The sequence below is a fragment of the Lepisosteus platostomus genome, unplaced genomic scaffold (assembly GCF_059453375.1).
Source record: "Lepisosteus platostomus isolate fLepPlt1 unplaced genomic scaffold, fLepPlt1.hap1 Scaffold_109_H1, whole genome shotgun sequence".
NCBI classification, from domain to species: Eukaryota; Metazoa; Chordata; class Actinopteri; order Semionotiformes; family Lepisosteidae; genus Lepisosteus; species Lepisosteus platostomus.
Window position 1 is genome coordinate 24,182 of NW_028291490.1, and position 12,139 is coordinate 36,320.

The 12,139-nt window shown below is 43.7% G+C and overlaps 5 non-coding genes across 5 annotated transcripts; 3 read left to right on the plus strand and 2 right to left on the minus strand.

Moving 5' to 3' along the window:
- Positions 1-1,229: 1,229 nt before the first annotated feature.
- Positions 1,230-1,303, plus strand: trnai-aau (transfer RNA isoleucine (anticodon AAU)). Its single transcript has one exon. It is a non-coding gene; the product is annotated as a tRNA-Ile (tRNA).
- Positions 1,304-2,870: 1,567 nt separating this feature from the next.
- On the plus strand, positions 2,871-2,941 carry trnag-gcc (transfer RNA glycine (anticodon GCC)). The gene has a single exon. It is a non-coding gene; the product is annotated as a tRNA-Gly (tRNA).
- A 5,447-nt stretch (positions 2,942-8,388) lies between these two features.
- Positions 8,389-8,530, minus strand: LOC148637659 (U4 spliceosomal RNA). The gene has a single exon (XR_015931274.1). It is a non-coding gene; the product is annotated as a U4 spliceosomal RNA (small nuclear RNA).
- A 1,420-nt stretch (positions 8,531-9,950) lies between these two features.
- trnat-ggu (transfer RNA threonine (anticodon GGU)) lies at positions 9,951-10,032 on the minus strand. Its single transcript has one exon. It is a non-coding gene; the product is annotated as a tRNA-Thr (tRNA).
- An 819-nt stretch (positions 10,033-10,851) lies between these two features.
- trnar-acg (transfer RNA arginine (anticodon ACG)) lies at positions 10,852-10,924 on the plus strand. The gene has a single exon. It is a non-coding gene; the product is annotated as a tRNA-Arg (tRNA).
- Positions 10,925-12,139: the final 1,215 nt, after the last annotated feature.

The window sequence follows — 12,139 nt, forward strand, 5'->3', positions numbered from 1 at the left end:
CGGATGTTGCACAAACAAATCCTAATGTCTTGAAAGCATTGCAGCATGTTTGTGTCCCACTTCCCGTGGCTGCAGGACGACTGACACGAACGGACAAACACAATCTGTGGCGTTTAGCGTGACATAGTCTTGCAGGCATCGTGCTGTCTTACTGCAATACTATACCACTTGAGGAAACAGTCCATCTGGCCATGAAACTCATTTGAACGTCTAGCTACAGCAACTAACAATAACATGATTTATTCAGGATGTGTGGAATCAGCACGTCCCGGAGACAGCTTCTGAAATCGTGAGCATTCTCTGGTGGTGTCCTGGAGGGCTCCCCCGGGCATGTGTTGGTGGTATAGTGGTGAGCATAGCTACCTTCCAAGCAGTTGACCCGGATTTGATTCCTGGCCAACGCAGTGGCAAGTGTTTTCAAATGCTGTCACAAGCCTTGGATTGTGACTAGCAAAGCGAAGCCTTTTGAAAGAGCTAAAGCACTGCAAAACGGAATTGAAGGAGAATCTTACAGGGGATTCTGAGCGGTGTCTAAATAAATAAATTCACAGCGTCCGCGGATGGCATTTTGCAGCTGGAAGTAGATGTCGACGCTTTTTGCACACAGCACCAAAAAAGCGTCTTTTTTGAAGGTACAGGCATTGAGCATTGGTGGTTCATTGTTAGAACTCTCGCCTGCCACGCAGGAGGCTTGGTTTCGATTCCTGGCCAGTGGCTTTTGCAGCGAACGGCTCCATCACTTGCATCCCAACTTTTGCAACTCGCAACTGAAAACCCACTGAAGCTAAGCAGGTGTGAGCCAGGTCAGTACCTGGATGAGGGTGAGCTACAGGGAAAAACAAAGCTTCCAGCTGGAAGTGGTGTTAATGGGGCCAGCGGGGAGGCGCTCACCCTGAGGTCTGTGCGGGTCCCAATCTCCCAATATAGTGACGGAGAAGCTCTGTTGTAAAAGGGCGCTGTCTTTTGGATGAGATGTAAAACCGAGGTCATAGTGCTCTGTGGTCATTAAAAATGACCACCAAAACCTTTGACAAAAGCTCTTGGTAATTGATGGTCTTCAATAATGTTTCTCCTTTAGGTACATTTAAAATCAGCTGAATAATGCTGTGAAACCATGAAACTGCATGAGAAAGCCCGTACACTGAATTACACGGCTTTCTATTCAAAGGAGGACAAAAGAAATTCCCTGAGTTCGATTTTTTGCAGCACAGAGAGGGGCACTGTCATTAGGCCGGTTAGCTCAGTTGGTTAGAGCGTGGTGCTAATAACGCCAAGGTCGCGGGTTCGAGCCCCGTACGGGCCATGTCCTTTTCTCCTCTCTTACCAAAGCTGTTAGGTTCCTTTCCGTGGTGAGATGGGTTGTCCTGCAACGCTGCCACACAGTGCCGACAGACAAGAGTGTTGCGGGAGAAGAGAAAAGTGTTTGAAGATTTAAGAGTGTCTTAGGTGGAGCCAAAATCAAGTGTCACAAATGCAAGTGGGAAGATTTCCAATGTTTAATATGGTCAAAATAAGCGGAAGTTACCAGCTGGTCCGGCACAGTCTGCCATGCTTTTGTCATATACTGTAAAGTGGTGTCGAACTGGAGCCTCACCATTTGCATATGTGAGGCTCCAGTTATACATCGATTGTCACATTAAATGACAAAAATGAAGAGAGGTAAAGCAGCTGGAGAGGTTTTCTTACAACTTTTGAGCTGACACAGTTTTGGAAAATGTTTCCTTCACGCTGCACTGTACAATATAGGCAGCCAAGAGTCTCCAAAACAAAACAGAATTGACAGATAGGAGAAAATTCCCACTCGTCCTGAAGTTCCCAAAATCCAGCACTGAGCGTAAACAAAGTGTCTAAGTAGCGTGTGAATGCTAACCCTAACCCTAGCAGGAGTTTGAGCAATCCAGCACTGAGAGTAAAAAGATGAGTCAAAGTAACGTCTAATCGGATTAGTTTCCTTAGAGCTGGTTCAGAGTTTGCTCAAGAGTTTACCTTTCACAGATGCGCAAAGAAGAATGTTGGGGGTGCAGGCTTCAAGGCGCCTTACAGCTGTAGGGAGTGATTCGAGACGATTCGTGGCGTGTGCTCGTTCCCATATACCTTACGCCCCGGGGTGCAGTGCTAGGATGACGTACAATACCGCTTGGGCACGTAACGGCGTTATATGCAAGTGCGGGACGTGAGGGTTTTCGTTTGTTCGTTTTGTTTTGCTCTGCTTTGCTTTGTTTTGCTTTCCATCGCGTTGGTAAGAGTGTAAATAAAAAGGCGATTCCTGTGTCTACCACTAATGTAAGAGCTATTTCAAGTGCGACGTGGTGCGGCTTTTCAAATGCTTGTGGGCATTTCTCTGTTGTTGATTCTTTTTTTGTGTGTAACAAAGTGGCATTTTCATGTCCGGACGGGGAGACTTTATCATTCCGACATGAAGCCACCCTTAAGTCCTCTGAGGCGTGTCTGTCTGCAAGGCTTGTATTTTGGAAATGTTTTTTTGAAACGGAGAACGACTTTGAAATAGGCTTCCGCTGGCGCCTCGCGATCCAGGTAAGATTGTAGCAAGAACGCAGCGGCGGTGGGGCTTGCTGTAGTCGTGGCTGAGTGGTTAAGGCGATGGACTAGAAATCCATTGGGGTCTCCCCGCACAGGTTCCAATCTTGCCGACTACGTTGTCCGCCTTCAGTCGGTGTGTTTCGGCACAAGCAAAGAAGCGTGCCTCTTTGCTGTTCCTGGTGGTTTTAAAACGCCCAATCGCTTGTACCCGCTGCCTTGGAAATAAGTTCTTCAGCGTCCGCAAATGGCATTTTGCAGCTGGAAGCAGATGTCGACGCGTTTTGCACAGAGCACCAAAAAAGCGTCTTTTTTGAAGGGACAGGCACTGAGCATTGGTGGTTCAGTGGTAGAATTCTCGCCTGCCACGCGGGAGGCTCGGGTTCGATTCCCGGCCAATGCAGTGGCTTTTGCAGCGAGCAGCTCCATCACTTGCATCCCCTTGCAACTCGCAACTGAAAACCCACTGAAGCTAAGCAGGTGTGAGCCAGGTCAGAATCCGGATGAGGGTGAGCTACAGGGAAAAACAAAGCTTCCAGCTTCCAGCTGGAAGCGGTGTTAATGGTGCCGGCGGGGGGGCGCTCACCCTGAGGTCTGTGCGGGTCCCAATGCCCCAGTATAGTGACGGAGATGCTGTGTTGTAAAAGGGCGCTGTCTTTTTGGATAAAACCGAGGTCACAGCGCTCTGTGGTCATTCAAAATGACCACCAAAACCTTTGACAAAAGCTCTTGGTAATTGATGGTCTTCAATAATGCTTCTCCTTTAGGTACATTTTAAATCAGCTGAAAAATGCTGTGAAATGGGGGGGCACTTCAGGCCAGTGTAGGATTTGGGTTACAAGAACCATGAAACTGCACGAGAAAGCCCGTACACTGATTACACGGCTTTCTATTCAAAGGAGGACAAAAGAAATTCCCTGAGTTTGATTTTTTGCAGCACAGAGAGGAGCACTGTCATGAGGCCGGTTAGCTCAGTTGGTTAGAGCGTGGTGCTAATAACGCCAAGGTCGCGGGTTTGAGCCCTGTACGGGCCAGGTCTAGGTCCAGGTCCCTGTTTATGAAACAGGCAAATGACTGTCTCAGGGGCCCATTCCTCATTCTCAAGACACATGTATGCAGTATGTACACCGTGCATTGAGCAATAGGGACTGAATACACCACAGGTAAGGTTAGAAGTCATTCTGAGGTGCCACATGTGAGGGATACAGCTAGGCATCCGAAATGTAGGGTTTGAGGCCCTTCAGGAGTACTGCATCCTTTGAGACAGACCCGTGCATGTTAAACAAATGATCATTTCTTTCGGCATTAGGGACTAAATATACTAAACATATGATGCTAAAATGTTATTTTCACATATATTAATGTAATAAATGATTGCTTATGCTTTATAAACAAATCTAATTAAAATAAAAGCTTAAGTTTTGTATTTATCTTGTACCATAGAACATGATTTTCTTTGTATTTCAAGCCCACAAAGTGTCCAAATGAGGCACTACATGATATAAGGAAGATTATCACATGCATATCGGTATTATCTTTCTTATGAAAATGCATTCCTTTCATTACCTTTTACTTTTTAAAATGAACTCAAATTGAGTATAATGTAATAATTTAAGTAGAATAGATTCTAATAATATAATGATCCAGTGTTTTGCACTACTTCACTGCTTCACTGCTCTATGCCATCTGGAAATAAATCCTCAGACTGCTTACTGCCCTGGGCATGTACCAATAAATTAAAGGAGCACATCTGTTTATCACTGCGTTGAAGCAGGAGACACACAGTCTCTGCAAACACATCCTAGATACAGTGTTCCAGCACCTTTGACCTCATCCAGAACGTATCATTTCTTGAAAGGGATTGCTGTCCGAATGCACATCTGAATCCCAAACAGAACCTCTAGTAAAATACGATCATTTGTGAAACAGGCAAATGACTGTCTCAGGGGCCCATTCCTCATTGTCAGACACATGTATGGAATGCTTTCACTGTGCATTGAGCAATAGGGATTAAAAACACCGCAGGTAAGGTTAGATGTCATGTTCTATGATCATTTCTTTCAGCATTAGGGACTAAATATACTAAACGTATGATGCTAAAATGTTATTTTCACATATATTAATGTAATAAATGATTGCTTATGCTTTATAAACAAATCTAATTAAAATAAAAGCTTAAGTTTTGTATTTATCTTGTACCATAGAACATGATTTGCTTTGTATTTCAAGCCCACAAAGTGTCCAAATGTTCTATGATCATTTCTTTCAGCATTAGGGACTAAATATACCAAACGTATGATGCTAAAATCCTGAAAAAAGGATGTGCTCCATCTCGTCAGTAGATTGGATTCCAAAACTGATTTGGGTCAATATACATTACCTTTGAAATTAAAGTACAGTCTACTGTAGGGAACCATCAACTTAGAAAGCATTGGCCTTCCCTGGGGGTCAGGTAGGTGCAAAAGATAAACTTTTATCCTATCTTTATCTTAAGATAAGTGGCCAAGCAGTATTTTTCCAAGTTTCACCAAGCACATCATGTTGCCATAGTAGACAAAGTTCTATAAAATGTTAAATAACTTTTAAAAAAAGCATCTTGGTCTTACAGTACTGTACAAGGTGAATTAAACTGTCCCTGGTAATAAAAAGTAATTAGAAGCATCTCAGAAACTTTATCTCTAGAAACATTAGCTGTTTTATATCATGTAATTTAGTGTGATGTTGTCAGAATTCAAGGACATTATCACACACAGAAATTGGTTCAGTTAAATCTAAAAAACACAGCTAAACATGGGTTTAAATGTAACAGAAGTCTTACCTCTTGTTAAAAGATTTAATTCAAGAAGCGATGTAATAAATGATTGCTTATGCTTTATAAAGAAATCTAATTAAAATAAAAGCTTAAGTTTTGTATTTATCTTGTACCATAGAACATGATTTTCTTTGTATTTGAAGCCCACAAAGTGTCCAAATGATGCACTACATGATATAAGGAAGATTATCACATGCATATCGGTATTATCTTTCTTATGAAAATGCATTCCTTTCATTACCTTTTACTTTTTAAAATGAACTCAAATTGTGTATAATGTAATAATTTAAGTAGAATAGATTCAGGTAGGAAATATAGAGTCATGATGTTTATGGCTGACATCATTTCACATGGGTGAATTTTAAGCTAAGAAATAAAAACATTTACAATGAAGATACCATTACTTAATTTTAAATGCCTTTAAAAAATAAATACCTCCTGAGAATAATTTGCCACTCCCAGATCCTTGGTAAGGTACTGTTTGAATCCAATCAGGAGAGGAGCATCCAGGGAGTGCTTTCTATAGAGTAAAGCTTGGGCCACTCTCTTCCGGCCTGCTGATACTTTTTAACTACTCAGGGCCTGTAAGGATATAAAACACCGGTTTAAACATTTTATACCTATAAGACAAATTAGAATTTTAGTAAAAAATAGATACATCTGAAAAATAAAAAGTCTTACTGCTGATAGAGTTCTTCAGAGCTCACATCTTCCCCTTCCTTATCCGCTTCTGTTTCAGTTTCTAGAGCAGCCTCTGGCATCTCTTCCTCCTGGACAGCGGCCTCTTGCTCAGGGCCGCTGGAATGCAGGTAGATTCTTTTCAACATGCTTTTACATAATATGTTGTAACAATGATTTCAAAAAGAAACTACAGAAGCCTTACAGATTAAAAATATCTCACCTTGCCAATGTGTCTTCAGGCTTCCCATGTACAAAAAGGCCCAAGGACTCTAGCAGTCTTACAACCACTATCCTGTTTGCCTCACCAGACACGATCTCTATTCTGTGGTAATCCACGATGACCCCGTTTTTCAGGTGATTCATCATGTCCTCCCTCGCCTGTTGAGAGGCCATCCTGATCTCTTCTGCCGTGGCGTGCTTCATACACGCCCTCTTCAAGTGAGCAGGAAGCTGATCAAGAGTATTCAGGTACATCTTGCACACCAGGGGAATCCTCGCGGGTTTCCTTTGAAAATAAATAATACCATCTGTGTATAGAAACAAGCTAAGACTGATTTCTTAAATTATCCTTAATTTTCTCTCTCATAGTTTGAGCATAATGATTTTATTGCATTTATAAAAGAATTGCTCATTGCTCCTAAATAAATAATGGTTTCATAAAAAAGTGAACACTTACTTGGTCTCAGTCACAGACTTTCCAATAGAAGCCATTGTGGAGTTCAGCAACTGCAGGTCCTAGAAGTGGGGAAGGAATTTTAAAAGAGAAATTGAATTACAATACAGAAGGAATGGCTGAGGGATCACTGAAATATATATATACAAATTCCAAAGACTGAGTCCATATAGAAACAACTACCTTTCATTTTCAGTATAAGAAAAAAAAACATTATCTTCCAAAGCATCATAAAATTGTCCCTTCTTCCAGACTCTACTTCTCTCTTGTAGTAGTATAGCAGACCTTTCCAGGTGAGCAGATCACAGAGTCCGAAATGAGCTTCCTCCATCAAGCAAAGTACCTGAACATGACTCTGTCTTCATAAAAGCGCCCCTGTAATAAAGAAATTAAATCCGAAATCAAGAGGGCAGTTGCCTACTGAAATACAAGAAGTCATCAATTTTAACCTAGCAACACATTAAAGGCTGCATCTATACAAGTACGATTCTAGAAATGCTCACCAGATGACGTTTTAAGAAGGAACTGCGCCTCAGGTTCCGCCGAGATCTTAACTCGGATGGCAGGATTCAGAGTCCGGAGTGCGGACTGATGGCGCACGGAGGGTCCATATACTGTGGATCCCTCAGTGATCTTCCGCATATTCAAACCGCCAGCGTGTGACTCCCCTGTCCCCGTGACCTCATTGCTCTGCTCTCTCCTCTGTGCAGCTGAGCCCGACTCACGGTAAAATGGAAAAAAATATGCCCTCGACGTGAGATTTATTCTGGAGCGAGCCAGTGTTGCGCATAGCTGCCTTCAAAGCAGTTAACCCAGGTTCGATTCCCGGCCAACGCAGTTGCGAATGTTTTCAAATGCTGTCATGAGCCTTGGATTGTGACTAGCAAAGCGAAGCCTTTTGAAAGAGCTAAAGCACTGCAAAACGGAATTGAAGGAGAATCTTACAGGGGATTCTGAGCAGTGTCTGCATACATGCAGTCAGATAAAGGTGCTGAAAGCTTGAGCTACTCTCAATGTCATGCTGCCCTTCCCCGGAGTAAATCTGTTACATTGAAAAAATGCTTCTGGCAGGTTCAAAAAGGGACCCTTGTTAATTGGAGAAATCAATGATTTCGAATGAATTCTGTATGCGTTAAAAGACAGCTATACACAGAAAACATGCAGGACACTGCTCATGATGTTTCCCGAGCCGAAACACAGTGCGTTTTTCCAAGCCATTTGACAAAGCCCACCCACTGAAAACTGCAGCAGATCGTGTAAAGACGTTCAACTTTGTAACTACTGCACGCACAGGAAGCAGAATAAATTCCTCTTTTCAAACTGTCAAAGGTTTGCTTTGCGAACGCTGCAGGACATCGCACAATCTCTTTTGAATGGGGACAAACGATTTATTATGGGGCGCAGTAAGTACAGACGTTTAAAAAGCTCCACTCATGCCGACGATGCAGCATGAAGAAGCGCAACCTAACGTTTGACAGACAAAAGCCGGGCGCCGCTACGAGCAATATGAAATCAAACTGACAGCACACGGCGTTTCGCGCTGACTCAAAAGTGATCTCGACAGACGCTGTTCTCTGCATAACGCTGAAAGAGCTAAAGAGCGTTTCTGTTGAGACGTAACAAGCTTGTTTCTTTCTACCATGATGTTACCATGACAAAATCTGTCTTTAAACACCTTGCTCAGTCTCTGACGAGACTGTCAAAAATTGCTTTCGCCGATTGTATTGCAAACCGGCGGAAGCGGGGTATTGGGAAAAGTTTTCAACTAGCAATAATCGCGCCTCGGCTAAACCTCACAGGCTACGATACTGCCACTGCGCAAAGCTGACGGTTGCCAGGCAACCGCGGGGATCCTATGGAAATCGTTATCGATCGTCTCATGGCATGTCGTTGCTATAACGCTTCATATTTGTCGTCTTCTTCTTCTTCTAGCTTGAGGTTTTGAAGAATTTCATGACAGACAAGGGCTCCGTTGGGAACAAAGGGCGTTGTGAGAAAACCGTTGCTTATTTTCAGCAGCAGAAATACAACCCTTTAAATACAAGATGACAGAACAATGACGAAGGGCATGCCGGGAGGAACTCATGCACTACAGAGGAAAGGGGGCGGGCACGTACAGTTCACATTCAAGCCACAAGTACTCTTCTTGGATGTTGCACAAACAAATCCTAACGTCTTGAAACCATTGCAGCATGTTTGTGTCCCACTTCCCGTGGCTGCGGGACGACTGACACGAACGGACAAACACAATCTGTGGCGTTTAGCGTGACATAGTCTTGCAGGCATTGTGCTGTCTCACTGCAATACTATACCGCTGGAGGAAACAGTCCATCTGGCCATGAAACTCATTTGAACGTCTAGCTACAGCAACTAACAATATCATGATTTATTCAGGATGTGTGGAATCAGCACGTCCCGGAGACAGCTTCCGAAATCGTGAGCATTCTCTGGTGGTGTCCTGCAGGGCACCTGTGGGCATGCGTTGGTGGTATAGTGGTGACCATAGCTGCTTTCCATGGTTCATTTCCTGGCCAACGCAGTGGGGATTGGTTTCAAATGCTGTCATGAGCCTTGGACTGTGACTAGCAAAGCGAAGCCTTTTGAAAGAGCTAAAGCACTGCAAAACGGAATTGAAGGAGAATCTTACAGGGGATTCTGAGCGGTGTCTGCATACATGCAGTCCGATACGGGTGCTGAAAGCTTGAGCTACTCTCAATGTCATGCTGCCTTTCCCCGGAGTAAATCTGTTACATGGAAAGAATGCTTCTCGCAGGTTCAAAAAGGGACCATTGTTAATTGGAGAAATCAATGATTTCGAATGAATTCTGTATGCGTTAAAAGACAGCTATACACAGAAAACATGCAGGACACTGCTCATGAATGATGTTTCCCGAGCCGAAACACAGTGCATTTTTTCAAGCCATTTGACAAAGCCCACCCACTGAAAACTGCAGCAGATCGTGTAAAGACGTTCAACTTTGTAACTACTGCAGGCACGGGAAGCAGAATAAATTCCTCTTTTCAAACTGTCAAAGGTTTGCTTTCCGAACGCTGCAGGACATCGCACAATCTCTTTTGAACAGGGACAAACGATTTCTTATGGGGCGCAGTAAGTACTGTTACTGTCACTGCTCGATACCGACGTTGGCCCACTATACCATGTTCAGCCACCGCTAGAAAATGTACAGCTCTAGCACCAGAGCAAACAACAGGAGGGCCAACGTCAAACGTGTAAGACATGGAGAGCGATGAGAATGGGATTCAAACCCATGTCTGCAGAGCACAATGGATTACCAGTCCATCGCCTTAACCACTCAGCCACCTTGTCAATGAAACTGGGCTGTCCGGACATGGGTTGGCGCGCTCCAGATGATCTTTTTCTTTTTTTTCCCTCGTACTCGAGGGTCATTTTCCTGTTCCACATGCAATTTCAACATTTTCCTTAGGAGATGTCAAGCCAGCAAGCCACTGCTGTGGTTCAGTGGCCAGTGTGGAGTTCAGTGGCCCTGTTGTACACAGAAAGCAAATTGAACTCCTTGGACATCAAAAGTTCCAGATAAAAGCCATTTGTCATCCTTTCTCTTGGTGTCGATGTTGCTATTGTATGTAAAGGTGGCAACTTGCTCAGCGAGCAGGCAGAGCACACACCGAATCTGGTGAGCATTTCTAGAATCGTACTTGTATAGATGCAGCCTTTAATGTGTTGCTAGGTTAAAATTGATGACTTCTTGAACTTCAGTAGGCAACTGCCCTCTTGATTTCGGATTTAATTTCTTTATTACAGGGGCGCTTTTATGAAGACAGAGTCATGTTCAGGTACTTTTCTTGATGGAGGAAGCATATTTCGGACTCTGTGATCTGCTCACCTGGAAAGGTCTGCTGTACTACTACAAGAGAGAAGTAGTCTGGAAGAAGGGACAATTTTATGATGCTTTGGAAGATAATGTTTTTTTTTTCTTTGAAATCGAAATGAATCAGAATATCAGTGCAAAAGACAGACTCTTGGTTTGGTTTGAGATATGGTTTTAAAACAGACAAAATGTAGAAAACAGGTCTTTCTCACTTTTGGTAAAGAATGGACCGGGGGTAATATTTTACTAGTTGCAGTGCTGATCTCACTGGGTTACAGTCCTGCAGTGTCACACCGGGGCCAGTGGCGCAATGGATAACGCGTCTGACTACGGATCAGGAGATTGCAGGTTCGACTCCTGCCTGGCTCGGGTCGTTTTTAAACGCATCTGGCTACTCCCTAAGTAGTCTGTGCTACTTACTGCATTGTAATCGTACCCGGTAAGAGATTTCCTTCATGTAAATGAACTGCACCTGACAGCTTTAGAAAAACACCTGGGCTCAGTACGGTGCTGAGAGCTCAGCGTTGCTGTTCTAATTAGCACGCACTGCATCGGCTATGAGCCCGAACCTTTCAATTATTCCGATCAGTAAGTCAACACGTAGTCCACATGAACGGTAGAAATATTCTCTTGTCTGTCTCTTGTTTGTATAGAACTGAATGTCCCTGACAATGTTCTGTTAGTTTTAATTGAAGAACGGCATTTGTGTTCAAATATACCAGACAAGTTTATGTAACTGCTCATGCGACACTCAGTTGTAATTAGTCAAGAAATAAAGTCGAACAACAGCTGCGGGTTTGATTCTGAACGTATGAGATTGCAGCGCCTTTTACTTCCATTGACAAATGATAGAGATTCGAAGAGAGATCCTTCAGACCAGCAAGCAAACCCACGGCTATTTCGGTTTTCTATCTAGGCAACGTTGGTGTCTGCAATAGCATACATGAAAGCGTGATGCAATTTCTGTGGCTACATTTGTTGCACGTCATGCACAGTAAGAGTGTTTCTAACACCAAATAAAAAGTCAACAATTAGCGATCACGCCTTCTCCTCAGTTAACCCACTGAAACCCTTGCTGTTAACAGTTCTTTACTGCGTGCTTTACCAGCACCTACATATCGTGTCGGTTCTTTCAGCTTTATTCATTAGGTTTTCAAAGGTATAAGTAGAGCACCAGAGGTGCGAACGCAAAATGTGTGGTTATCTGAAGAATTGATTTCAATGGCAGCGGGTCCAAGCGATTTCGCGTTGTTATAGTACCAGGAAAGGAGAAGCGGCACTTCGCCTCTGCCGTGCAGGCACAAGGCGACGTGCGGCAGACGCCGGAGTCGGCAGGTTTCGAACCTGCGCGGGGAAGCCCCAACGGATTTCGAGCCCATCGCCTTAACCACTCGAGCACGACAAATGCGAACTCGCCGCCGCCGTATTCCTCCTATAATCAAACACGGACTGCGAGGTGGCTGCGGAAACCTTTTTAAAGTTGCTCTCCGTTAAAAAAAAAATACCTTTCACAAGATTCGTGCCGGCAGACAGACACGCCTCAGAGGGTTTAAGGCTGGCTTCACGTTCAAATGATAAAGTCCC